Source organism: Sturnira hondurensis, unplaced genomic scaffold, assembly GCF_014824575.4.
Source record: "Sturnira hondurensis isolate 20B ecotype Veracruz unplaced genomic scaffold, ASM1482457v3 Scaffold0022017, whole genome shotgun sequence".
NCBI classification, from domain to species: Eukaryota; Metazoa; Chordata; class Mammalia; order Chiroptera; family Phyllostomidae; genus Sturnira; species Sturnira hondurensis.
This window is the reverse complement of record NW_028094648.1, coordinates 10,896,770-10,920,839: the sequence shown is the minus strand read 5'-3', so window position 1 is coordinate 10,920,839 and position 24,070 is coordinate 10,896,770.

The window sequence follows — 24,070 nt, the reverse complement described above, 5'->3', positions numbered from 1 at the left end:
ACTGAAAGCTTCCCAATCCATATAAAGTAAGGAAATAAAACACTCAGAGCTTTTGGCTATAGCTGCAAAGATAAACAAAGCAATGACATTATGGTAAGTGGCTTAGAAAGAGAGCAAATCTAATCTTAAAGATTAGAAATAATAAAAATATGCAGACTAATTTTTGACTGCAAATTTGCAGACACAAAGAACAAAGAGAGGAAATAAATCCAGGTACTTTACCTGGAATCATTTAGTATAAATCTTCACCACTGAAGACAGAAAGTTTCAATGACATATACTACAAAAAAAGTTTATGTATGCATTCATAACTAAATTCAATGCACTTCCAAAGAATTATAAGAATCACAAAACAATGCTAATCAAAGGAGATCTTCATAACACCGACCTAATTAAATTATAGTATTTCAGGAAATAGAAGCTGAAGCATTTAGAAATAAAATGGTTAGAAACAAAAGCAGTAGCTAGCATTCTGATAGATTCTAATTTTTAAGTGCCATGGGAAAATTAGTTTATCTCTAAAGAAACCCAGAGAAACCTTTGAAATTCTAAAACATCTAAGGTTCTACTCTCCATGTACTGGCTATAAGAGGAGAATAAAGAAAGGGAGCAAAATAGAGCCCAGGAAAAAACAAACTGAGATGGAGAGATTTGTTCTTTGAACAAACTCAGATGTTTGTAATATTTTTTTGACATTTCTGGCTCACTAGCATTACAAAAACACCCAGGTGATAGAATTTGATTCCATTTCCTGTCCTGTGTTTCTCCTGCTCTCTTATTATGTCTGTAATAATGGGTGAGTTCTACTTGCTTTTTGCAAATACACTATATGGAACCAAGAATATATTTCCACGTTTTTAAAGTACAAAATCATAAGTAAATATTTATAATCATTGAGCAATTGATTTATAGGTTACCCACGTTATCTAAAAGTAGAACATTCCTATGAAAACTGTGTAAGCAGAAATGATGTAAAAGGAGCAGTTCTCATTAATTTATATGAAAAATATTTGAGTGTTCCCAGACCCAAAGTTCAATGCATGCACTATATCGTTTTGTTTCCACCATGACCTTAACAATTACATCTGGTTTTTCACTAAGCCTAGCGCCCATGAACGCTTAGGCTTTTCCAATACATTAGGGCACATCTTGCTAATGGATGCACAAAGTAAATCGAGGTAAGGTGCAGACACCCACAGATTCAGTTCAAAGCTATGGTGGCTTGATGCTGAGATGCTCAGTGTAATTGCTTTTTGCCTTTTTAAAATAAAAGCAAAAATCCTTTTTGGATTTCTTTCAATTAGTGAAAATGTATGTTAAAGTAGGTCTTCCATTTAAGTGGCATGTCATAATATAAACTTTTGAAAAGCTGGGAATACCTGTATTTGTTAAGCTTCTAATATCTTTCTTTTACAAATGTATGTATTTCCTAAGTCTAACCAATGGTTCTACTTAAAAAAAGAAGAAGAAGAAGCACAAGAAACTCACACCTATAAACAACTGAACCTAAAACACAAAAACAAAAGCTAAGGAAACAAGTAGAATAGGAACAGAAGCACAGAAATGGAGATCACATGAAGGGTTGTCAGCGGGGACGGGGAGGGAAAATGGGGGGGAAGTACAGGGAATAAGACGCATGGTAGGTAGGCACAAAATAGATGGGGAAGTTAAGAACAGTATAGGAAATGGAGAAGCCTAAGAACTTGTATGTACAACCCATGGACTAAGGAGGGGGGGGACTCTGCAGGGTGGGGAGGTGCAGGGAGGAGGGAGATAAAGGGGAGAAAAAATGGGACAACTGTAATAGCATAATCAATAAAATACTCTTAAAATAAAAATAGTTCTGGCTGGTGTAACTCCGTTGATTGAGTGCTGTACTGCAAACCAAAGGCTCACTAGTTTGATTCCCAGTCAGGGCACATGCCTGGGTTGTGGACCAGGCTCCCAGTAGGGGGTGCTTGAGAGGCAGCCACACATCGATATTTCTCTCCCTTTCTTTCTCCCTCCCATCCCCTCTATCTCAAAATAAATAAATAAAATATTTAAAAAATAAAAAGTAAGAAACAGTGTGGTGATGGCTGTGGGAGGAGGGGGTGAGGAGGTGAAGGAGGATATGGAGGGACAAATATGATGGACAGAGACTTGACTTAGGGTGAAGAACACACAACACAGTGTACCGAACATGTGCTGAAGAATTGTGGGAATGAAGCCTGTACAATCTTGTTAATCAGTGTTACCCTAATAAATTCAATAAAAAGGAAACATTAAGAAACCAAGTCACAGAAGCCATGTTACTTCTGCCACAGGATTTCGACATGCCTCTACTAATCTCATTCTCTGATTTCAGATTATTCTGCCACCCCCATCTTTCTCAACCATGTCTAACATCACCATTTGCATAACACACTCTTACTCTTCGATGTTCATTCTAGCATCACCTATTTAGCAAGACTCACCTGCCCCCCACCCCTTGTCCCCTGCAGCACTGAGGGCTCAAGTGACCTTATATCATCTCATCTTCACGCTACTTAGCATCCTGCATTATGCTGTCTGTGTCCCTCCAGGTGACAATTGATGTCTTATTACCTTTCTCACTGAGTCATGTGCCTGACATTTACCAGGCCTTTGAGAAATAGTTGTTCTACTAAATTGAATGGAATTCAGGTTCTTTTCAGTTCAGTTTGACAATCCCTAAAGCTCTATTACCATGGACAAATAAGTTGAGAAGAATTGAACATTATTATGGAATACATAGTCTTAATCATGACAATAATAACAAAGAATATCGAAGCAGTAAGGCTAGTATATGGCTTTGGTGTGAATGATCAGGCCTTCTACTGTAGAAGTTTCACTTCTACAGAGTGAAACTCTTCATTTGAAGTCCCCATGGGAATGTCTGGTCTGGATCTGTTTCTGCTATTTTTACCATTGTTTTTCAAATTATCCACTAACCTTGTTCTGCTCCTGAACTGGTTCATGTCAGGCTAATTACTTCCTTTTATAAGAGCCTCTATACACGTTTCAGAGAATTTTCAGTCTCTCCCGTAACTGACTCAAGCTGAGTTTAATGTAGAAACTTTTTCAACTGCGCTCCTATAACCTGCCAACTTTCAATATGCTGTTCTTCTGCTGAATGTTCCCCAGCCTGGGTGTGAGAATTCCCAGAGAGTGTTTCTCTCCTTGAGGACCTGTGTGGAGGTTCCATCGGGGGGGTGTTGCTGCTCCTTTATAGTTTCTCTTCTTGTTGCTGAAGAGCCCTCTGGTATTTGACAGAACATTAAAATGTTAGAAAATGACTTCCATGCTCAATAAAACTCTTCACCCAATATTAAAAATTATATTCTTACATGGCATTTTAACATTCAAAAGCCTCTTATTTATTAATGCTCTGCATACATTTTTATATACTAGCTATTTACACACTGCATTTTCCAGTACTTCACATACTGGACAAACTCATTTATAATAAATCACACAGTTTCTTTCTGTTTAGATAAAAACTTTATTCAATATTTAGTTATATTTTAATATGATAATTTTGTATGAATTATACAAGATAGGAGCCAACTAAAGTAGGAGCCAACTCACATCATGCATGGGTTGTCTGCAAACTTTCTGTTTCAAGACAAAAAGGCTTCACAATCTAGTGGTTTTACAGAGACACGAGTAGCAGCAGCATTTCCTGTAGCAGTTATTGTACACGTCCATCACAGCTCTTTATGAGAATATTCGAAAGATATTGCTTTCAATGCACTTAAAACAACCATTAGAAGAAGATACATTAATGATACCGCAGTCTGAAAAGCAAAGACACAGAGAATTCTAATTACTAGAACACCGCAAAACAAGAAGTAGAGAGATAATCCATAGCCAATCAAAGGAAAAGAACATTTAGAAATTTAGAGGTGAAACTCATGTGTTAAAAAAGCACACAATAAAACAGGAAACAACAATCATTACAAACTGGGTTAAAGCTATTAGCTAGGTATTTTTTAAATGAACTAGAAATCATGCATCCAATAAAAATAAATACAGATTGAAATCTCAAGCAAAACCATAGTTAAACACAAAAAAATTGTTAGTAATAATGCTGTGGAAATAACGGCATTCATAATATGGAAAACCTCATTTTTGTAAAGTCAGACTTACAGCTTTTCTAACTATAAACATAATAGATGCTTACAGAAAGTTTGAGGATTGAAACAAGTCACCAAAACATGACACTCATAATTCTATTTCCCAGAGAGAATTACATTTTTGTTTTTCTTTGCATATGCTTTACCATCTGAAATAACATTAGAAATTTAAAAATTATGTGGCTTTTTACCATGTGACATTATTTATTCATTTTCTGTGTCATTGATTTATTTGCAAAGAATTGAGACCTTATTAAAAATGATGGCAAATAAGAGTTGCCAGGCAAATATACAGTTTGGATTGTATAAATAGAAAGGTTACTGAAAACATTAGGAGTTAGCTTGTTTGGGCTTGTGTGTTCAATTGAATTAATTGAAAATTCATCTTTAGCTGATGCATTTCTCTATGTTGGTTATATTCTTAGTTAGTTCACCCCACAAAATGGCAAAAAATCCCAAGATGCTCTTTGTTTACTTTTCATTTAGGAACTGCCATGGAACGTCTCAGCCTCTTTAGCAATACGCCCAGGGAAGGCTCTCTCGGGGTCCTTCACTCAACCCAGGGGTGGGAGGCGGATATAGCATTGATTTTCCAGCCCCTAATTGCCAGAAATTGTGGGACTCATTGGCTTAAACCTGAATTTAAAGCTTCTTGCTGGTTGAGGTTACTGCATTGGGAACAAGTATTAGATACAGAAGAAAAAAGTCTAAAAAATGTGCTTGATGTTACACAACCAGATATGTAAACAAATTAGCATTTGGGTAGAACAATAGCCATGAGTTCTCTTTTATATAAATTTCACAGCCTCAGCCAATGGTCAGAAAGGCCATTGGCTAAAAAGTCCATGTATTCTAACAAAGAGAGGTTAAGCCTGAGATACATTTTCAGAAGAAAGTATTTTAATAATACATTAATGGGAATTCAGTATCACAGTATCTAAATAAAGTAGTACAATTAAAATATAATAAAAGCCTATATTCAACTTTGTATTTAATTGCACCCCAGCCAGATGACTTAGTTGGTTGGACCCATACACCAAAAGCTTGCAGGTCCTATTTCAGTCAAGGCACATGCCTCGATTGCAGATTCAGCCCCCAGTCCTGGCCCATACTATAGCCCCCATACAATTGATCAGTGTTTCTCTCTCCCTCTCTCTCTGTCTCTCTCTGAAATCAATGGTGATATCCCCAGGTAAGAATATAAAAAGCTCCATACTTCTGTACCGAATGATTATAAATCCCTTCCTAGTCAAATAATGGAGTAAGACAGCCTGCTTATCCTCAAACTCAAGTTTAGTAATACGTGGCAAACCCTGATAAAAGACAAACTGTCATCCAAGATTAACATGTATTTTGGCACTTGATGTAAAACTGCCACTTCTGAGGACATTCAATGTCTTTTGAAATTTTTATCTAACTGTACAAGACTAGAACTTTTAAAAGTACTCTATAACAATTTTCAAAGAACTTGGTAGATTTGACAGAGGACAAAATATGAGCAGCTTTACTACTGTGTCCAGCTCATGTATTAGTGAGTGATTTTTATTTAGAATTTTTAAATAATATAAAGCAAGCTGCATTAAAATGTTATATAAGTATATATAAATATCCTTATAAGGTTTAGAACATAGCATGATGCATAATATGGTATTAATGGAAGAATCCATCAACTGTACAAAAAACCTCATTTTAATTTTAAAAAAAAATATTTTATTTATTTTTCAGGGAAGGGAAGGAGAGAGGGAGAGAAATATCAATGTGTGGTTGCCTCCCATGTGTCCCCCACTGCGAACCAGCCCGCAACCCAGGCACGTGCCCTGACTGGGAATCGAACCGCGATCCTTTGCTTCGCAGGCCCGCGCTCAATCCACTGAGCTACACCAGCCAGGGCTCATTTTAATTTTTTGTAATTCCTCTGTGAAAAGAAAAACTATCACGTGTGTTTATAAACCAGTTTTTGGTCTTTAAGGTGATATAGTCCCACCTTGTAAGACATAGTCAAAATTTCACTGTGATAGAAAACATGTCCTGAAAAACTCAAAGCAAACTTATTAATAATAGATTTTAGTCCCAAAGAATGAATTGGAACATAACTCTCACATTTATTTTTACATACACTGTTTTGCATGACAGTTTCAAAAAACAATCTCCTTTTTTAATTATTTAAAGAATAATGTGTAGTTTTAATGGAGTACTCAAAAAATATGTCAACTGTGTCAAATTATAATATGCAAAATGATCAACCCTTTCTCTTGATTTGAAACAGGCAGATTATTTTGGTCTCATCTTGAAATCTAACCTAATAAAATAAGTCTAGGGCAGGGTACCAAGATTCCGCATTTTGCATAAGCAAACCCAGGTGCTTCTGCTCAGGTGGTGAGTAGACCACTGTTGAAAAACACTAATGACTGAGGAATGATTACATAATGCTGTAGAGGAGGAGACCATTCTGAGCCCATTAGAAAAGGCAAAATCTAGTAAGACACGATGGATAGATTTGACAAGTAAAAATTTAAAATCAAAGTGCATGTCAGGAAACACTGATCAAAATTTAAAAAACAAAAATAAATTGGGAAACTATTTGTAAATATAACCCAAAGTTAATGCTGATATATTAAATTGTTCAAATATCAATAAAAATAAGCATCCTAATACAAAAGCTTGTAAGGTTCTAGATCTCAAGAATTGTATGTGTTAAATACCAAGAAAAATTAAAGAAATTAACCATGTGAATGATAACTTTTGAGAAGAAGGAGAAGCCATGTGGATCAAATGACCAAGAAGTATTTCATGTTAGGGTCTTACAGGGTCTCAATTCTTTGCAAATAATAGCAGCTCACTGAGACAGCAAAGTTAGAAGGCAGAGTAGTGGAAGGAAAACAAAAGTCAATACAAAGAACATAGCAGTGCTGTCAAGTTCCTGAGAATTCATGAACTTCTGCTGCTGAAATTATTAGTGCTGCCTTGGATCAAGTTCCATTTGTGTGATGGCCAGCTGTACTACAGTTTCCCGTCCTGAAGTCCTATTCCATCTCTGTCTCTCTAATTGCCCTAAATGTTTCCTTACCATCAATCCTTCATTATTAAGACAACTTGAGGGAGTCTCTGTTTCCTTCAACTAAAAGATCCTAACTCAAACATCTGCAGAACTCTACCTAATGCATCAATCTTGGTGAATAAACTAATACACACTTGGCCTTGAAAGTCACGACAACATTCGTCATTTTTCCCTAGGAATAAGTAGCAGCAAGGTCATGATACACTACTATATTTTATACAGCCAGCTAAATACATTCAGTCAACATAGGGTGAGTAAAAAATAGGTTTACAGTTGTGAGTTCGTGAAACCTAGAGTTTATTCTTACATTATTATTTATTAATTATTATATTGTTTTTACACAGAATCAACTATAAGCCTACTTTTGTCCCACCTTGTATTTATATACAAAATTTCACTACATGAATTACAAGATTTTAATGGGGAAGAGTTATGTCATTTTTCTTCTAAACCACAACACATGCATAGTTCTGTATAGTTGATACGGCATGTGCCTGGATTTATTGTGATCACTCCATATTCTCTCCCTTGTCCTACCTGAAAATAAAATATAAAATTTCCATATTTATCTTTTCTCTTAAATTAACAGTACCATTATTTCAAATCAATACTCTTATTTTTAAAATGCTCTTTAATGACCTAATCAAAAGCAACTTGATTTTATTCATTACATCAGTAGCACTCATTTAATAAATAACACTCCAAAAATGTTCCAGCATGTGCATATATTCTTAAATAAGTTTAAAACATATATATTTATATTTTATAAGTACAAGTTACTATCGATAATTCATGTTATGTTGTGTAGCTTTCATATCATGATTTAGTTCCTTCAGTTAAAACATTAGTGTTTAACCTCGGAAAGATAAAACATGATAGATATATACGTACATTCACACATACCTTGTTTGCTTCTAAACAATGGAGCTCATGCTCATGAATTAAATCAGAAAACACCTGAAAGTGTTTTTTTTTTAAAGAAATATTCACCTCACAAAACAAAGAAACTGAAAATTAATCATGCACCATGGGGGCCCTCACCTCACACAAAAGCAGATCAGCATTTCTGTGTCTAGTGAATGTTCTTTCAAAGAACCATTTAAATTAAAAAAAATGTTTCTCAAGCCTTCCAGGTTAAGCTTAGAGTAGTTTTGTTCATGTTAAAATCATCTGATGGATCAGGTTTATTTCTGAGGTTTATAGGGCGAGATTGAACCAGGCTATCTTTTTCTGAAAATAAATGATTTTGTCAAATTGCATTGTTAATTCACATAAACAATCTTCTAACAGAGGACAAAATAACATTAAAAATAAAGCTGGATTGTAAAATGAAATTAAACTGAATATAGTCTCCATGTTGGAATTTGAGCAGAATCTGTGCTTAAGATAACAGCCTTGGGGCATACTGGAGAGTTTAATATCAGCTGGCCTATTTCCTAAACTTTGTACTTAGAGCCTCAATAATCTGTCCTGAAACAGCTAGGTTAAGAGTCCTGAAGAGAAAACACTGTTTTAGGGTTAGTAGTTACAAGGTCTAACTATATGCTGAAATTAGATACCATCTCTGCTTCATCTGGAACTAACATTTTATGAATATGTGGATGATTGAAAGTATATTTCTTATCAGCACTAACTGCTATCAATAGCCTGCAGAGAATATGAGAATCCTTTGGCAAAGGGGCACTGTAAATACTAACCCAGAATGGTGTGGGAGGGGGGCAAAGGAAACTGCATCATTCTCAATGGACATCACATACGACCAAGCCAAATCCCACATTTCTAACAGCCCTACTGAAATGCAGCTCACAAATTAAGGGAGCAACCTCTCATATCAGTACTATGGATAATTCAAAGGCAGAGAGACCTTGCCAACAGCGTCATCAAGACACAGGAAATGCACTCTCTAAAAGGCATGCTGATCAATGCAGCACTTCAGCTCTCATTCAGGCTCTGGAAGGTTCCATCAATAGTCAGTTGGCAAACTCAGGGGTATAAGTAGAGATTCTGCATGAAAGAGAAATGCCTTAACAGACTGTGGTGTTTTGAAAGCATCATGATAGCCTAAAAACTCAGAAAATATGATTGTTCTCATGGCAAGTTGTCTCGTCAGCTCACACTGAGGTGAGGCACAGGTCCCAGGTCCCTCCTATTCCCTACATCTCAGTGCTTGTCTCTTGGTGAGCACCCAGTTATCGCACACCCACACAGATACATATCTCCATAAGAATATGCAAAACTTTACACATGCAGTGCACTCAATACTCACACAGGGAAAAATAGGGAAAAGATCATTCCATTTCCACATGGAGTACCTCCCCAACAAAAATACCTACCATGACAGAGCACTGCCTTGTCCCAAACAACAAGTTGCATTACAGAAAGAGAACTTTCACTTTAAAAGAGCTGACGTTTTTCTTTTCAGTTTGAAATTTGTATTTTATTAACAACAAAGATAAGCTAAAGTCTAGGCAGAATGAATAAACCCTCCCAAGTGATTTTGGAAGCAATGAAAAGACTTTGTAAGTTAAAGAACAAAGACACCAGCCGTGGGGACAGAACACGAAGTTACAAAAAGGGTCAAAGCTATGGGTCACAGATAGAATCTTCTAGAGTAGTGTTTCTTTATTTTTTCACATGCATAATAAGGGGGCACTGCCTGTAAATGTATACAAATAAAATGTCTATACCAATTATTTACCGTTTTTATTAGACTAATTTGTTTTAAAAGATCATTGATGCCCCCAGCTCTTGAGAGGCAGAAAATGTGAGTTTTATTTTGCTCTCAGTTGTTACTCAAAGTTTTCCAAATCTGTGGTCAAATATCAGCCAGGGTATCCTGTCATAAAGTTTTAAATAGGACAAGATAAAACAAAAAAAATGATGAAGAAAGGGAGACTAAAAAAATGAAGGTGTAAAGATAGCACAGGACTAGATATGAGGATCCAAGAAACAGAAAATCCACTCAAATGACAACTAAGGGGTTTTATTAGTTTACAGAAGAAGAAGCCCCAAGGAAGTAAACTCTAAAGTTATTAATTTAACAGCTCAAAGTCATTAGCAACAACCCAAGTTTCTGCCATCTTCCTACTCTGTCACAGTCAGTTAGTGAGCTTATCCTATTTTCATAATTTGTCTATGGCTCCTGCTATCAAATATTCTTATGCCAGTGGAAGAGAGGTGGGAAAAGTGACTATCCTTTGTCTTTGTGTTTAAGGGCTCAGAAGCATTTTTCAGGCATCAGACATTGCTTCATATCTCCCTGGCCACTTTTGGGTAACATGCCCAAACTAAAACCCATCATTGCCAAAGTTCATGGGACCTGAAAATTGCCTTAGAACCATAGGTATTTACCACAGCACATGGGGACCTTGGGATACAAAGCCAGAAAAAATCTAGGCTCTGCATTGTATGAACAAGCCTCAGTTTTACCTACATTCTCTCCAAAAATTAATGTTTCAGGTTTCATGTGTTTCTCACAATATTATTAGAGGAATTTGACAACCCATTTCCCAATCTACTTGAAGATATGGGAATTCACATAGGAAGTCAATGTCATTCCAAATGGATGCAATCTTTGACAATATCAATCAAATCTAAAGAAACCCATCCTTTGCTGTGAAGTTGAAGTTATAAAACATCAATCAAAATGCTTATAAATTATATACCTGGCAAGTTATACTCATTGCACCAGTTTGAAAGCCCAGTAGCAAAGAGAACAAATATAAGCATAAGTTTTAGATGTACAAACTCTAGACTCATACTTCTCCTTTACAGTGGACGTGGAAATGGCTCACTAGAATGGATGGTTAGGATGAAAGTGCCATGCAGTTGATCTTTGAAAAATGAAGTGATTAGGGGTGCCAATGCCAATCAATCAAAAATCCACAATCTGCTGTTACTCTTGACTCCCCATAAACTACACTAGGCCCTTGGCATCTCGGATTCAACCAATCCTCATTGGTTGAATTTCAATACTCATTGAAAACAGTATTTTCCATCTGTGGATTGAAATTCGTATTTCTTTCTTTCTTTCTTTATTTATCACTCAGTCATAACAAAAGATAAAATACTGCTATTTGAACAACATGGAAGGTCCTTGAGAATATCATGCTAAGTGAAATAAGTCAGACAGAAAAAGTTAAGAGTATGTAATTTCATTCATATGTGGGATATAAAATCGAAAGCAATAAATGAACAAACAAAAAAATTAAACAAAGTGTATGGACACTGACCACAGTGTGGTAGTTACCAAAGGGAAGGTCAAGGGATAAAGGGGGTCAATGTGAGGGGAGATGAGCTGACATTGCGTGGCGGGCCCATGGTGCAGTACAGAGAAGATGTATCGTAGAATTGAACACTTGAAACCTATGTAATCTTATCAATGTCATCCCAATACATTTAATTTTAAAAAAACATAATGTTTTGATAGACTGCTGAGAATCCATGTTTGGGAAACTATGGTTGGGAATGTGAAAAAAATTCCCATCTGTGGTTGGTTTGAAATCTAGGGAGAGGCCAAGTGGATTTACTGAACGAATGCAGGTATGAGTGGACCCACACAGTTTAAATGCACATTGTTCAAGGGCCGACGGCACAATGGTTTGCTACTGCACATCTGTTACCAGCTCAGTGGCATCTCCTTTGCAGACTGAAATCACAATGAGCACATCAGCACTACAGAAATCCTCAGATGCTAGAGATCAATGCCTCCCTCCCTCTACTTTCGTAAAGCTGGTTGTTAAACCTTCATCAGCAAATCACTTCATTTTCAGCTTCTTAATTTTCTCAGCTGAATAACCTCAAGCACCTTCTCCAGCTATTCCTTTATTTTCTTCATCTGTTGGTACTGAAAGTCCCTAGTACAACAGCAAAATATGTTTTATAAAACATCTAGCCACCTGTTAGACACATCATAAATACTCAATAAATGTGCATTGCTATTATTATTTTACAATTACGAAAGTGAGATTTTTGAGCAATATAGTTCAATAAACAACATGTGCAAACCCTACACCTTCAAATAGTGCTTGATCAACACTCCTGAAAATATAGAGGCAAATACACTCAATAAGAGTGTTCACAGTTAATACTTCTAGATTGCAGTTTCAGTTTTCCTCAGGATTATAAAGATACCATGGGGACCATTTTTCTAAATGGCCAGGTTTGGTGCAATAATCCAGTTATGAGACATAATTTTGGGAATGGTAAATTGGTTTCATTTATATGCCATTGTTTCAATGTACTTGAAAGGGATATAGAAGACTGAGATTCATTAAACATGCTAATCTGTTATGTATCTGTTCAAGCCCTGTTAATATTCTTTATATCCCTGTGCTTTGATTTTGACGCTTGTGACATGCAAAAGTTGAACTTAGTCATTGGCTGTGCCTCAGTCACTGCCAGCATCTATAAATTTGGCCTCTTCTCCTGTCTCAATCACATTGTACTCCTTGGAACTGGAACTCACACCCACCAGAGAGGCAAGATCTGTTTACTATTTCCATAATTAGTTATCATATCATCATGAACTCACTTTTTGAAAATATCTCAGAGATATGCACAATGGGTCTGTAGGATTCCAGGTGGACTGTTCTCTCAGTCGCCCAGGCATGCTAGGCTCTTTTCAGCATCCTGGACTTTGCGTCTACTGTTTCCCCTCCCTGGATATGCTTCTCTCCCTACTCTGCACAGAGCCACTAACTTTCCTCCTTCAGGTTTGTTTTAGTCTGCTCAAGCTGCCATAACAAAACGCAACAGAAATTTATTTACTCATAGTTCTGGAGACTAGAAGTCCAAAACTGACCTACCAGCATAGTAGGTTTTGGGTGAGAAAGCTCTCCTTGGTGTGAAGATGTATCTCCTGTGTGCCCTTGCATGATCTTTTCTCTGTGTGTACATGGGGATGGGGGCAAAAATAAGACTAAGAAAGAGAGGGAGAGAGGGAGGAGGGAAGAGACAGACAGACAGAGAGAGAGAGAGAGAGAGAGAGAGAGAGAGAGAATGAGATGCCTGGTGTCTTCACCTCTTCTTATAAAGACAGTGAGTCCTATGGGACTCACGTCCTGCCCTTATGCCCTGTGATTACTTGTAAATTGTAATCATCTGTCTCTTTGTGTCTCAAGGAGAAGACAATGAACTCCTTCAGGGCATAGACCAAATCTTCATTTTATATTCCCAGGAACTAACACAGTATCAGTGATAACAACATAGCACCAGATGTTTAATAAATATGCTTAAACGAATGAGTGAATACATGGCAGAGAAAATGAATTAACCTTGAGCAGGAAGTGTAATATTTCTTCCTGGTTCATTTTAAAGAAAAAAAATTGAGTTGCTGGTTAGTAACAACCTAAATATCACCAGTAAAGCAAAGTTAAAAATCAATTGCAACATAAGTCAAAGAATAAAGAACTAAGATTGCAAAGCAAAACAAAGTTTGATTTGGGGTTTCTAAGGCTTCAGATTGGGAGTCACAGATCCAGTAGTAAACTGAAATTTGCTCTTGAAAAGACAAAGAAAGCTAGAGATTATAAAGTCAAAAGCCATGAGTTGTTTTGAAATTTCCCTATTGGCTAACACAGCCTTCTAGTGAGGGGAGGTTGGAGAGATCCTGGCAGGTGTTGGCATGCTAACAGAGAAATAAGATCTAGATCATAGCCTTGCAAGGAGAACAACAACCAAAAATGTTCAAATCTCAAGTCTTATCCAGGCAAGGATATAATAAGTCCAACTTCCCCAATGGCCTCCCAACTCCAAGTTAGGTAGGGCTCTTTGACATCAGTGACTCCATTTTTGATGTTCACACATACATAAAAGGGGGACTATTATGAAGTCAATGAAAATGGGATATTGGAAATAAATTCCATGACATGAAGTAAGTGCATTGTATAATAGTAAGGGCATTTTATAAAATGATATACACATTTTGTCTGTTACATATATAGAAATCAAATTGAAAGCAGAAGCACCAAAATCTTAATAGCAGTTTTTCTCTATAATGAAATACACTGTGCCTTTTCTCCCAGACTATTGTTTTTTCTTTGCTTTCATGAGTTCTATTATAAACATGTTTTACTCTTGTAAAAATTGAGTTGCTGTGAGAACCCATTTGGTATTGTAGTTTATAAACTTGAAATCAAACTAATAAATTTAGTTGTCTGATTCTCCAGTTTTCCGAAAGCTCCCTTAAGACCAAGTAGGAAATTAGGAGTTTGTAGTAACCTATGATTGTATGCAGCTAAGCAAAGCAAGTCAGCAGAAGAATAAAGGGCCTAAGGAGTTGAGAATGTGAGACACCAATGCTATCTGGCGTGAATAGAAACAAAAGTGAAATTCCTTGAAATGGGAAAATACTACTGAAAGAAAAGGAAAGACTTAAAAAAGGGAGAATGTAATGATTTTTTTTTCTTTTGAGAGGGGGCAGCAAGGCCCAGCGTGCTGCTGTGGTAGTAGGGTGTTGGAGAGAGAAGACATAAAGGCTGCTCCAGTCATCCAGGCTCTCAGAGGAGGGAGTGCCAGACACACCATCCACATGGACGTATTTTCCATGGGCAGGTCTTTGGAGAAAAGAGCCGGGCACAATAAGGACCCTAAGTCCTCAGTGGTTGCAAAGGGGGACCCATGGAGGAAGGGGTGGCAAGACAGAGAGAGAGTTGGCACGGCCTGAGCATCACACAGGAAGTGTCGGCGGGGGGAAGACAGAACAGCAGTAGTGCCTCCAAGTTTGGGTTCTCGAAATGTTTCGTTCTTAAATTTAAAAAATTTTTCAAAAACCTCTTTGATTTTTAACATTTTTAATTATCATTACTCCTTACAAAATTTGTTCAGATGTGACCAATTTTCCTGTGGTACATTTATGATTACTTAGCTTCTGAAGGGTAAGAGGTTATATTATCAGTTAATTTACTTCCCTGCTATCATTACAGTGATTAATGACTGGCCATATGGAGAAGTGTGCTTTCAATTTTTTTTCTCATTAAATTGTGCAGGGAATGTTGACAGTGCCAATTGTACCTTAACAGGCATTTCAGGTTTAAGAATATTTGAGAACCATTCAGTGGATGGTTGCTCCAGTGAACAGATTTCAAATTATGTGAAATTGGTTTTATGTTAAAAGTGCAAGCATTTGTCCTAAAAATGCATTAATTGTGTTAAATTGTTTAGAGTCTTAATTCCCTTTGGACAGAGACAGCAGGCCTTTCAGCTGAGGACAGAATATAAGATGGCACCCACTGCCTACTTTATGTACTGGGATAGTGCAAAGTAATTCTCTAAGGTGATGGCATCTATCTGTCCCCAGGTGGCAAAATGTGGGCAGGGGCTTCAGTGAATGAATAAGCATAGTGGTAGTTTTGCTCAGTGGATGGGCATCAGGAAAGAGACAGTACTACTACTTAGAGCTCCCATCAACAGGTAAAGCCTATCTGTCTAAGACATCTTCCTCACTGACATTTCAAGCATCTCAGTGGTCTTTCCGCTGGTTCCTCATTCCAGCAGAGGGACTTGAACTTCAAGACCCAGGAAGCAGAAGTAGTCAATCCTCTTAAAGGTTGGGCCCAGAATGGGCACAGCACCATTTCTGACCATGTTATATTGGTCAAACCAGTCTGACGAAGCCCAGACTCAGGAAGGGGAGTAGCACGTGTGTGTAGACAGAGCAGGAAGTACTGGCAGCAGCCATATCTCCTGAGAGATCCTGCACAAGAGGGTGAGGTGTGGCAGAGTCATAAGAAGGGTATGAAGGACACTTCTTAGCAGATTGAGAGGGGGGTTAGAAAATTACTTATGTATACAGGTGGCATCATAGAAGCAAACACTGACTTTGTGGTGAGACACACAAATGATTATTTATTGAAGTCCTTAACCCCAGTCCTTCAGAATATGACTATATTTGGAGATAGGGCCTTTAAAGAGGTAATTAGGTGAGACGGGGTCATTTGGGTGGACATTAATGCAGGATGACTGATATCCTTATAAAAATGGGAAACTAGGACCTAGAAAACACAGACTAAGGAAATAACATGCGAGAACACAAGGAGAAGGCAGCCACCTGCAAACCAATGAGAGGTCTCAGACGCAATCAAATATGCTGCTCTTTGACGTTGGACTTCTGGCCTCCAGAACTGTGAGAAAATAAATCTGTTTTTTAAGGCACCCCGTTTGTGGAACTTTGTGATGGCAGCCTTACTACAATCAGCATCCTCAAGACATAATTCCACTGAAGGGGTAGATAAATAAGTGGAAATTTCTAATATCTGTGACAGGGGTAGGCAGACACAGGATTCCATGGGGACATGTAAAAAGGGTATGGTATTCTCTTAGCTTATATTTTCCTTTAGCATGTCTCATTGCTTTTTCCGATGGTAAATGAGACATTCTATACAAAACACTGAAGTGTAATAGATGTCCACTATATAATAGGGTTTTTTAAGCTACTTCCTTCATGCCTATTGTGTACGTACATGTTTTTCTCCTTCTACCCATGGATGAAAAAGTAGAAAGCCAGAGTGGAAAAGTTGGAAAAGAACTCCACTGGCTGCACACCAGAGCTGGGGCAGAGGCCTGGCAGGGGCAGCTTTAGGTCACTTTGAAGAAAAGCCATTCGCAACAAGATGGTTGCTGCTTCTGAAGTTCAGTGAGGCTGTGCCTGTGATCGAGGACGGTTCTGATGATAATCGGAAAACATTCTGGATCATTTCATTGTGTTCACATTAAAAAAAAGTCTTCTCAATGTTAGTTTAAACATGATGGAGAACAAAGATTAGTAAATAGGATTTCTCATTATTTTTATACAGTAATCAATGAAAAAATAATGTTTAAGCAAATATTAATGGTTATTGATAGATTTTATTTAATCAAGGTTTCTAAATAATGAAAAGCTTATTGAAAAGAGTTCATGCCAAAGGGAACTTGGGAAATCTTCCTGGAAATGGTAATTCTAATAAAAATAAGTAAACATGAATGCATATCATTCATCAAGGGGTTGTTTTTATTTCTGATGTATTGTTTTAATTAAACATTATGTCTTAATAAAACTCATGACCCAGGGCAGATAAATAGTGTTTGGATTATAGGGAAGCAAAATGTTACACCAGGCTCCCGATTCCTTGAAGAAAGACAAGCCCAGGGTCACATGTGTGTATGTGTGTGTGTGTGTATTGTAGGCAGTGTTTACAAAGATAATGGTAGGAATAAAAATATCCTTGAATAATCTATATATTTGTTGGACTCACTCCGGCAATCTGTCTGAAAAATAAAGAATATCAAACCTAGAAAAACTAAACAGCATTTTGGGGCCTCTACAAACAATTTCAAGAGAATCCAAGAAAATTGAGAGTGTTCTGTAAAAGCTCCTCTAATACGCTTGAAACCAGAACAACCGTGCTGTACTTACACCAGCTTCTCTCACCCGTCTTGTTCAGTAAAAGACCTTGTGGAAGGAAGTTCAGAATGATCATTTATCTACAAGGCCCACCTTTTTACTAAATACAAATGAATTCCCTAGTTTCCACACTCTAAAAGGCACTATTGACTGCAGTGACCATTAGCTTTTAGGCATGACTGAGGTCAAGTGCGCTTTTCACTCACGCTGCTCTTCCTTTGGCTGGTGTTCAGCATCCCTGCCCCAGCTCAGTTCAGTATTTCTTACCTCTAGGAAACAGTTCACCTGGTCCTCCACACACGCTGCTTTTATTCTGGCAGAAATGGTCCCTCTATGCCACAGTACAGAGCATCAAATACAGTCTCAGGTTTGCTGGTGGGACAGACAAAACCCATGTTCTCAATCGACCCCCAGAGTTGGGAATCACACCTTAGTTACCAATGCCCTCCCCAAACTACAGTCACAAGTTCCTCGTATGTGTGATAATGCCTCTGCAGTGAGAGTTTAGGTGCTAGGTGTTCCACGGGCGAGAGCCACATACAGTACGACAGTTACGTCTTCTTGAACAATATAAAGAATATACTTTTTTAAACCTTCTATTTTATTATAACTTAATTTGCACTCCCGAGGTTTGGTGATACCACATTGAGAAAATGGTCGTTAGTTTACTAATACCGTAGAAGTTCTTAACTGCAAAAAACAGAATTTGACCCTGGTTACTATACAAAGAAAACGCTATTTATAAGAAGGATATAGGATAGACCATAGAATCAACCTTGAAGTAAGAGCACTAAGCTTAGAAAAAAAGGCATAATGCAAGAGACCAGAGAACATAGGTCTTTTCAGAGAGAAAGTCTATTTTAGCCGGTATAACTTCAACAGCATGTGCATGGCCACCACCACTGTTGGAGTCTCATCTTTTGTCTCCATGAGTATTTCTAAATGCCCTTTCATTGTATTATTTTATCTTCCTTCCAGGTACTAAACAAGAGGTTCTGATCGGCTGGTTCTAGTTCACATGCCACTAGCTGCCAGGGAGGAGATAGAGAGAGGGTTTAACTGTTCTGGTTTCTACTTTGGGAGATGGAGAATAATTTCAATATAAGAAGGAGTTTCAGGTGCTTGGTAGCCAAATAATAAAACTTTAACAAAGACCCTTCTTTCAAATTAACAAAATTGTGTTAATTTTAGTATTACTTCAAAAAAGTTTAGCTGACCTGACATGATCCCATTCACCAAAATAATTATTTTTTACTAAATATGTATGTCAGTTAAATTCATCATGATTTACCCCAAATTTTATTAATGATATAATGGAAAAATAAAGACTATGCCTTATAATCTCATCCCAGAGGATGTATTACCACTGTTGTTAAGCTTCATTTATTGAGAAATTACTGTATTCCAGTGCTGGATTAGGTAATTTATATGCATCATTTATTTAGTTCTCATAAGGACCTTGCAAACTTTGTATCATTCACTTCATTTCCTATATAAAGAAAATGAGATTCATAAAGGTATAAAGTGGTCTCAAAGTCATTAGGCTGTTTCTGTGTGGAGCAAGGACTAGAATCTAGAATTAACTTCCTTCCTTCCTTCCTTCCTTCCTTCCTCTCTTCTTTCTTCTACATCAAAGTTCTTGTTCATAGCATTATCATCACTTGTGTTGTTAATCAGCAGTGTAAAAGCCCATGAACATTACCTTCACAAAAATCTATTTTTAAACAAAATATGTATTTATTCACCAGCATCATGGATTCTCTGTAAGACAGACTGATTGGCTTTTAAAAGAAAAAAAAGCAATTGTAACAGTGGGAAATTATAACTTATCCCACCATTCTTTTGATATTGTTCCTATAAATGCTGACTCTGGCCAATATGTAGCTTGTAGATAAACAGCATATTTGTATAAGAATCTTAGGAACTAACTACAAAAGATACAGACTCTGACCTTCAGTCATCCTAGGTCTGGAGATTTACTGACCTTCAACTGTAACAGGATGACAAAAACAAGGATGATGGACCCCAGACCATTGCTTGACCAGTTTCAAGGCCATTATTGAACAGGTTATGCTGGTCTGCCTGTAGAAAACTTTCCAACTCCCTCATCTTGATTGCGTTGTTCTGCTTCCTCTGTTCCTCCTTGTAAAGGTATCTGCCTGCACTGAGATGTTAAGATCGGCTTTGGGGAAAAAGTCCCCCATTTTTTCACTTTGCTGACATTTGAATGAACCTCTTTCCTTCTCACCTGCACCTGTCTCGAGAGACTGGCTTTTGTGGTGGCAGACAGCTGGAGCTGCGTTTGATCACACTGTGATGTTACAATGTATAATGATAACTAGATATTTGGTCTTAGGACTCATTTCAGGCACAGAACTTCTAATACCCTTAGAATTTCCTAAGTGGTGAGAGCAATAAAAGTGTATTTTATTATGTTAATGAGGTGACCTTTGGAACTCACCTAAGGATGGCAGCTGGTTGTCTGGAGAACCGACCATGTGGTTAGAAGGTTAGAACTTTCGGTCCTGCTCCTCCTCACTCCTCCAGGGATAAGAAGAGCTAGAAGGTGAGCTAGTTGCCAAATGCCCAATGGTTTAATCAATTGTGCCTATGTAATAAAGCTTCCATACAAACCCAAAAGGATGAGGTTCAGAGAGCTTCCAGCTTGGTGAACAGGTGGGGATTGGAGGAGAGTGATAAGCTCATAGGAGACATGAAAGCTCTGTGTCCTTTTCCTATGCTTTGTCCTACACATCTCTTCCATCTGAGTGTTCACCTGTATCCTTTATCACACCCTTTTGAAATAAAATGTTTCTCTGAGCTCTTTGAGCTACTCTAGCTAGTTCATCAAACCCAAGAAAGGGTTATGGGAATCTCAAGTATATAGCCAGTCAGTCAAGGTCAAAATTACAGCCAGCAATGTGAACTTGGGACGGGCCTCTGAAGTGGGCTCATTGAAGGTGAGTGAATAGTATTGAAGGATTGTTAACCTGTGGAATCGGTGCTATAGCTGGATATGTTGGCTCTGAGTTGAGTTAATTCTTGTGTACCCTCATGGTGTCCACGATGTGCTGCTGGTGTTGTGGGAGCTTCTCCTTGCATCTGCACACAGAAGTTTGGGTCCCAGAAAATCCATTTAAAGCATTTCAGACTTCTACTCAAAAACAAAAGCTGATTTTCAAAGCTATAGATCTCTGATTGTGTCCCTGAGAAACAGAATACACTCTACAGTGCTCTTTAAGGAAGAGAAAATACCAGAAATTGTCCATGTGGCTTTACAGTTGGCATCTGTCCCTGGGAACAAGAACAGAGTAGAAAAGCACCTGTCATCAAATGCTGCTAAGGCCACTGCTCTAGTTAAACTGTTGTGACCTGGGGCACTTGAATCTGAGTAATTCAGGACTTTTATTTTCAGCACATGTCCCCAGTCATTCCTGTAGAAATGAAGGCCACCTCTTGACTCCAAATGTGCCATTTACCCTTAGCACATAGTCTGTAATTTTCATCCAACCAGAAGAGACAGAAAACTAGAAACATGTTACACTCTCACAGAAAAAGAAGTTGAAAGCATTTGAGCAAAAGGGAAAATGCCAAAGTTTGCCAGGGTCTATTATACACAAAAAGATGCATTTCTAGTTGTACATCCTAATTGTGCTTTCTTTCATTTCAGCATTTGTTCTGTCACACATCCTACTTTCCATAAATAAATGTCGCAGTTTATTCAAAAAGAAAAATATGAATCTAAATAATGTAAACACTACTTGAAACAAAGCAAGTGACCTATATTTTGTGAGATTTTTCTATCCTAATGTTAACTAGATCTGAATATGCATAACTTATTTTGACTAGAGTTCAGAAAGGTAAGCAGGAATGACTTGATTATCGCTTCAGTCCCCTTAAGATAAAAGACTTAGATGTAAGTTGGGAAACCATAAAAATCTTAGAAGAAAACACAGGCAGCAAAAGACAGTATGGATGGACCTGGAGAGTATTATGCCAAATAAAATAAGTCAGTTGGTGAAAGAAAAGACCATGTGATCTCACTTATACGTGGAATCTAATGAACAAAATAAACTGATGAACAAAATAGAAATAGAGGCATGGGCACATGAAACAGATTGACAGTTGTCAGCAGGGAGGGGGAGGAATGGCTGGATGAGAGAAGGTGAGAGGATTAGTCAAAGAACCTTTGTGCATAACCCGTAGACACAGACAATGGTGTGATGGCCAGAGAAGGGAGGGTGGGGGCTAGGTGGAGGTAGGCAAAGAGGGGAGAAGTGGAGATTTGTAGAACAGTGTCAACAATAAAAATAAAAACAAAACCAAGCAAAACAAAAGAAATTTAGATCCTCCTTCTGTCTTTTTACAGTATTATTTTCCCTAGCAGGTAAAGGTTTTATTTATTTATTTTTGGTTCTCTCTAATATTGTCCAAGGTCAAGGGGAAAGGATAAATCCAAGTGGAATCTATAATGGGCATGTGATGACCATGAAGATATAATGAGGTTTTTTGCTCAGTAGCAGGTAGTGCTATGTCATGGTAATGGACCCAAGAATCAAGCTTCTTGGGTTCAAATCATGGTTATTGGCTGAAAAATGGGGAGCAAACGATTTAGCCTGTCTATCGCTCAGCGGCCTCATCCATAAAATGGATGTGGTGGTAAGTGCACTTCATGGACTAATTATGAGGTTTAAGTGAGTTAATAATGTAAAGCATCCAGGGCGACCCATGGTACATAGTCCTTGATAAATTCAAAATTGTGAAAATGTTATACATGAATTTTCTCATGTTATACTTCTTTCAAAATATTTTATGTAGTTACTTAGTATTCAGCCATAGAGATGAACAATAGTTGACTTTAACTCACTGCCTCTTATAATGAATTTTTATATTGTTTTCAAATTTTAAGTTACATATTTTCTTATTTTCAGATTAGCCTTAAAATCATTTTGCTAACTTCTAAGAAAAATACTCCTGGAATTTTAACTGGAATTATATCAAACCTATATACATTTATTTGGGGAGTCTCTTTTACAAAGTCTAATTTTCTCATCCTGGGTATAGTACATCTATTTACATGTTGTTGTCTTAAAAATGCCTCTAGTATTTTGTAATTATTTTCATACAGACCATCTATACTGATTTTTACACTAATTCTTAGATAATTCATAATTCTGCCATTAGGATTTTTAAATAGAATATATTCTTATTTATTATTATTAGGAAATATTTAGTATTTTGTTTAGTAGCTATTTCTACAGATGTTATATTTTTATAGTAAAAAAAGCAAACCTTTTTTGGTGCATGGCCTTTTATGCATAGAATAGCTTCAACCCTCATTCTGCATTTATATAAATTTTTACCTATAACTTACTTTTAGTAAAAACACTTTCTAAAAGATAAAAGTTTAAAGTCCATAATGTAAATATATCTCTAAGAAATAGAATAATATTGTAGAAAATCACTACAATAAGCAAAACCCTTGCTTCACCTTCCTTAAACAAAGAGTCAGTAAGACCATCTCAGTCAAATATCATGGGCGAAGAAGTACAAATAGGTAGTTACAGAAGAGCCATGGGGTGTAAAGTACAGTACAGCAAACAGAGTAGCTGAAGAACTTATACACCTGACCATGGGCATGAACAATGGTGGGGGGATGGCCTGAGGGAGTGGGAGGTGCTGGGTGGAGGGGGACAAAGGGGCAAAACCTAAGACAACTGTAATAGCATCATCAAGAAAATATAATTAAAAAACCAGAATGGGTGGTGATGAAGTGGGGGTGGAGACAATAGACAATCCCTTCAATAATATTTCCAACAGAAAAATGAGCCATAACTGGAGAATAACTTTGAGTGAAACAATTTTCTTTTTAAGATAGGCGATATTGAAACATGTTTGTGTGCTGATACAAATAATAGGTCAAATGGAAAACAATGACAATGCAAGTGCCAGCGCTGGCTGTGGAGAGGAGGAGAGAGCGGGGCAAGAAAGAATGTGAAGCATTTGTGTGTGTGTGTGTGTGTGTGTGTGTGTGTGTGTTACAAAGATTCATGTAGACCGGAAGATCTGTTGGTGGGAATACAGGCGTTTTTCTTCTGGATGTTTCTAATTTTCAATAAAATAAGAAGGAGGTTCAACAACTAACAGTGATAAACGAAAAAGGAACATTGGCAATTTGAGCAGTGAAGAAATGGTGTAACATATTTATCCCAGAAAGAGTGAAAGTAAATTCAATAGGCTAATGGAGTAGAATTTTAAAAGACAGTACTGAGGACCTCTTTAAGGTACAGTAATACAATTGAAGTAACACAGGTGCAGTTTCCTCCAGTTGCATTCAAGTATTTAGGGAGCAAATGACAAAGTTACTTAGATACATACAAAGGAGAAATTACCACAGTTGCTGAAGTAATGGAGTGGAAAGCCAGGAGTTATTTAATCTCGGGTAAATAAAACCCAGCATAAATTGGTAAGAGAATTCTTAACAATTCCCTTAAG